The sequence below is a fragment of the Pinus tabuliformis genome, chromosome 8, assembly GCF_031772625.1.
Source record: "Pinus tabuliformis cultivar Carrire ecotype Pingquan chromosome 8, CPIR1, whole genome shotgun sequence".
NCBI lineage: Eukaryota > Viridiplantae > Streptophyta > Pinopsida > Pinales > Pinaceae > Pinus > Pinus tabuliformis.
The window spans coordinates 1,694,968,479-1,694,974,690 of record NC_142294.1 but is presented as its reverse complement, the minus strand read 5'-3'; positions in this window follow the sequence as shown (position 1 = coordinate 1,694,974,690).

Below are 6,212 nucleotides of genomic sequence, written 5' to 3'. Positions count from 1 at the left end.
GTCAAAGGTTGAAACAGTGACACGTGGCACTTCATACAATTTCGCTCTACTGAACTAGTCTATAATCAGGTCACTGCGGGAGATTGTGCATAACTATTTCTTGGAGAATCAAATTTGGATCAGACTTGTGGCATTAGAAAGAGGACACAGAGTGCTACTACAGGTCACAAGTTCAGAACTTAAAGATCCGAAAGTACAGAGTTACAGTCGCTTCAAGGTAGAGCTCCTAAAATCAAGAAAAAACAAGATGAGGAAGTTTGATGGCAAGGATCCGGTAAATTGGATACTTCAGATGGAGAAATATTTTGATATACATGGTGTACAACTGTTACAAAAGGTATGTATTGCATCTTCATATTTAGAACCAGATCAATTTTTATGGTATAAAGGGCTTTGTTCTCGTAAAAAACTTGTTACGTGGTCAATTTTCACGGAGGAAATGATCGCACATTATGAGGATATAAAGAGCAACACCTTCTTTAGAGCAACACCACAACAATTGGAAAGAATAAAAGGGCTTTGTGACATAATGGAAAGCAAAATTATGGAAACCAGGAAGCATACCCCTCACAACTATAAAGATGGAAGTGTTGTTTCTCCCAGCCTTCCACAACCTACAAGGGTTACACCACAACAATTGGAAGAAAAAAGAGAAAAAGGGCTTTGTTACAATTGTGATAGCAAATGCACTAAAGGTCATAGGTGTGCTGAGAAGAAATTATTTTACATAGAATATGAAGAGGAGGAAGAAAAGGATCAAGAAACATCAAAAGAAGAGGATATACGTCAGGACACCACCCCAGAGAAAGAAGAAATGAATCAGACCATATTTTGTAAAGCATTGGCAAGAATTACCACTCCTCAAACTCTCAAGATAGAAGGACATATCAAGAAAAAGGTGCAAGAAGTGAAAAATCACATCAAGAAAGAAGAAATGAATCCAACCATATCTTGTAATTCAATGGATGAAATTACCACTCCTCAAACTATCAAGATAGAAGGACACATCAAGAAGAAAAATGTTCAAGAAGTGAAAGATCATATCGAGCATCAACATCAAGTTCTCCAACTTTTAAAGGATAATGCCACTTCGGTGCAAAATCAAATGAAACAACAGGTAGATCAACATCGTAGTGAAAAATGTTTTGATGTGAGTGATTGGGTATTTTTACTGCTACATCTCAAGCAAGCTATTTATGAGAAGGAAATGTTGGCAATACTACATGCACTTAAAAAATGGCGACCTTACCGAATGGGAAGACGCTTCAAGGATGAGGATGTGGAAGCATTGTTTTGTGCTATTTATATTATCCAACCAAATTGGATAAACGAAGCAACGGATGAATGGAAGAAGAACGAAGAAGTATGGCCACTTATTCAAAAGTTGCAAAAGATCCCAATTCAAGCAATATTGCCAGAAATTGAAGAGGAAGGAAAAATCATATTGGAACCTGGAGCAGTCACAGAAACAAGAACCCGACAGATACGAAATCGATCAATTTCAGAGTATCTCATCAAGTGGAAGAACTTACCCGCTGAATATTCCACATGGGAGGACAAGAATTTTATATAGAAGCATCAAGAACTACTCAAGCGTTGAGGACAACGCTTTTTGAAGGAGAGGGGCATGTTAGGCCCCTATACTACTAGTGTAACCCCTTATTGTTATTAGTATGTACCCATGTAGTGCCCATATTGTTACTATTATGCCACATAGAAGCCCACCATTGTTACTGTTGTGCCCTACAATATTATTGTTATGTAGGCTTTGATTGTATTGGGACCATTTAGACTCCTATATATAGAAATGAGGTATTTTCATTTGTATCATCCAAGAATTGTTCATTTATGTAATGTAAAGGAGGTTGCCCCCTCAAAGAGGCTGAATTCTAAGGCGTTGATCTTTCTTTTCTATCTTTTCTTAGTGTAGGGGCCTAACAAATGATCAGAATGGAAAATGGCATCAACCCACGGTATTCATCCACCCATAGAATTTACCCATGGTATTGTAAGTGGCATCCACCCATGGTATTGTAAGTGGCATCCACCCATGGTATTGTAAGTGACATCCACCTATGGTATTCATTCACCCATGGTATTGTGACATCCACCAATGGTATTCATTCACCCATGGTATTGTGACATCCACCAATGGTATTCATTCACCCATGGAATTGACCCGTGTTACTGTGACATCCACCCATGGTATTCAGTCACCCATGGAATTAACCCGTGGTATTATGACATCCACCCATGGTATTCATTCACCTATGGAATTGACCTGTGGTATTGTAACTGAAAAGTATTATAAGCAACAAGTCACATTTTGTAAAAGGACAGATTGTTCACCACAATGTAGTCCTTACAATTATTATCTGTTTTAATAAAAAGTTTCTTTGTGGTTTTGTTTATTGGTCATTCTCCTTTTTATCTTATGGAAATTTAAATTTTTCAGATCTTTAGGGCCTCCCCCAAGATTCAGATCAATTACATCATAGGTATTTACATTACCTTTACATAAAAATATATTTATAACCAAGACCAAAGACCTTCTTGCTCTTATAATAGATTTTTGCAAATTAGCTACAAAATGTAGCCTCTTCTGCAGCTAATTGTCAGTTCCATAGCTACTCTCATGGTTTGGCAGGTTACAGGTGTCAAATGAAGAACTGGGCCACATGGGCATCTCCAGAATCATCTCTACATGGATTCTATCCTAATCACTCGGTCCAGATCGACATAAAATCATGCCTAAATTCATGGTCAAAGATGAAGTCAAATACGTTATCTAGTAGCAGTGGGACTTTTGATATTTTGTAGTTGATCAAGATTCTAACAATTCTTTTGAAGAGTTAATGTGGAGTAAGCCACTTGTAGCTGATCAGAAGTTGAGAAGTTAATGCATATCATGCCACCTCTAGCTGTTCAAAAGTTTAACAGTCTCATTACAATTCAAATTAAGCCATTTGTAGCATGTCGTTCTATAAATAGTCGTGATAGATTTGGATCAAGCCACCTGTAACAATATTTTATCTTAGATAGTTATGTTGTTTTTCTATAAATATTGGTTAAATGAGATTGAGAAGTAGTTAGAAGCTAGAAGGGATTACAGGCTTTTGTTAAAAACTCTGCTCAAACTTCGTTTTGTTGATAATACAAACTTTTTTTTGTCAATGGTGGTTTAAAAGTGCATCTTTAATTAGCTTTTATCGAGCCACGTCAGTTGCACAGGGCCCCTGCACTAAAGGAGGTTTTTTTCACTTGTTTTTATCATTTTAATTTCTACTATATTTTTTCTGCAAGTCCATTTTCTTTAATTTTGTTTAATTTCAGTTTGTAACCAATAGTGTGAGGATAAAAATCACAACTTTACAAGTCTTATTTTTCTGAGATATGGTATGAGAAATGATTGAATGAAAAATGAAGAAATGAGAATACACAGTTGTTTAGCTTCTTACTATTTTGATTACTCATTTTCTTAGTATAGAACAATTATCTATATTAATAGATGTTCTCAAAACCATTTTGAAATAACGCCAATTCTAACTTAATTGGTTGAATATCTAATTCATGCAGTGATTGATCTTACTCAACATATTGTCAGTTTTACAATCTATCATCTTTTCTTTTTTGTTTTTAGGTCATTACTTAGTTGCATCACTTGACATTCCAAAAAATCATTTCAAGAATATTGATTTTATCGTGTTCCAAAATTGAATGGTTGGGTGGCTAAATGAATGAAATTATTGGAATACCTTTTGCATCAATATTGCTTTTGGTTATAGGAATTAGATCCATGGATTAGGACTAAATGGTAGATAAGATAGATGCTTTGTTTCTCTTATTAGCTCCTAACTAGTTAAAAATGATTCTTAGTCCCTTTTTAGGAGATTAGACTAACTTAGTAACCTATCCTTCCTTTTGAAACTCTTTAGATCCATGTAAATTTCTCATAAATTGTATATTCTTAGACACCAGAGAACAAAAACCCCCAAAACAAACATAAAAGTACAAAACAACAAAGTAAGAGAAAAGTTAACTAAGCACATATAATGCATCACACTTCATTAGTCTACAAACCTTGGTTGATAATTCATGCAAGCAATTTAGGACACTAAATTGACTGAACATTTTGGCGCCGCTACCGGGGAAGTGTAATTAGGTAACCTTATCTCTTACATTCAAAAAAAAAAAATTGATATGCATAGAGAAAGAGACTCTAGGGGTATATTTATAGCTAGAGGCAGGAGTTCAATTCCTACAACACCACCTACTCCACCAAGACTAAGAAGAGATACACCTCCATCTCAAGCTCATATTCCTAGCCATAGACCTCCTGAAGTTCTAAGGTCAGAAATTCAATCAAGAGGATCTCCTACTTCATCTACTGAGGCAGTCCTAGAGGAGGAAAATCTTGGATCTCTAGTAGAAGGAGTAGCCTTTTTCACCTCCATAGGGGAACATATTTTAGTTGAATAATTAAGAATACCTAGTGAAGAAGAAGAAGTAGAACCTCTCTCCCACATACCATAATAAAGGAACCAAAGGAAGAGTAATTAACCTTGTAGGTTGAGTCTTATATTGACTCTGAAGAAACTATAATGGCATAAGAAGGAGAGGATGGAGAATTCACATTGTTTGGAGGAGAAGGACGTAGAGGAAGGGGTAGAGGAAATAATGGAGAAGGCAGAGAAAATAATGGAGGAGGTAGAGGAAATAAGGAAGTTGATAATTCTTTTGGATTCCCTATAGTTGACGAAGAAACAAATGCCACAATGAAAAATATCTCACCTTCTGTCCTCCCAAACTTTCATGAATTAAAAAGTGAAGACCATGAAACCTTCTTATTTGAATTTGAAGTCTTGTGTATAACTTATGATTATTTACAAGACTTTCAAAAACTCAAAGTTTTCCCTTCAACATTGAAAGGAGCTACTTTAAAGTGGTTCATGGGGTTGGTCACTCAGTCCATTAGAACATGGAATGACATGAAGAAAGTGTTTTTGGATAGTTATTTGGATTATTGCATGCCTATCAATCACAAGGATGAAGTATTAAAAATCATGCAAAGAGAGGATGAAAATTTAGAGGATTTAATTGAGATATTCAACTATAACTTAAAAAGATCAAAAATGGATAACTATGATCAAGATACTTCAAAATACCTTCTATTAAAAGCCATTAGAGATGAGTGGATAGATATCCTTAACATTATGGGGAAGGGAGATATCTCTCAACTCCCATTAAGTGATATAGCAGAATTATGTGTTCATCTCTCAAGAGGAAAATTCAAAACTAGGAAAGGTCCAAGAGAACCTTCTCTTGTTATGGTGAATAAATCTACAACTGGATCAGTGAGTAGGGTAGAAATTTGAAACATGCTTGATGAATTTAAAACAAATATTCTAGGGAGCCTTATTGAATAGATAAACACCCTTAAGTTACAAAACAAGCAGAAAACCAAAACTAATGCTCTAGCTATTTTCTATCCCAAATGAAGAAAGAAGCATGCTTTAAGAGAAATCCCTTTAGATGCAAAAGTCATTGAGACTTGTGTGATTTGTTTATAAAACCATGAGACCAAAATTTGACCTTCAATCCCTAGTCTTAACACTATTTTTCAAGAAGAAATAGTTTCAAATCCAACAAATTTTCTTTGCTTTGTCTCTAGAAGACCTTGGCAAGGGTAGCAAAATCAAGGTTTTAACAACCAAATGTATATGCATCCCCCTCCAAATTGCAATTCTTGGCAACAACTTTGGCCTCAATCTCAATCTCAAACTCAACCTTGGGCTCAAGGAATGAAAAATCCTTATGGAAGATTCTCTCCATACTATCAATATCCTCCATCATATCAAAATTATCCTCCCTAACAAATTCCTCAACAAAATCAACAGCCCCAACTTCAAAACCAAAACCCTAAACTTTCACTACCATTTCCACAAAGACCAAATCAGTTACCTGCCCAACAATTACCTAACCCCAACAATAAAAATCCTCAGAATACCTATATGGTGGAAGGACAACAATTTCCAACTTACATGATCACTCCATTAGATCTCAATGATGTCCAATTGAGATTTGGTAGGATATTATAAAAGAAAAAACCTTATGTAGTTATTCAAGAACAAGACAATTCTGAGGAAGATTCTCTACAAAAAAATAAAAGTTTTGAAGGAACATCTCCTCAAAACTAGAACACTAAAAATGAA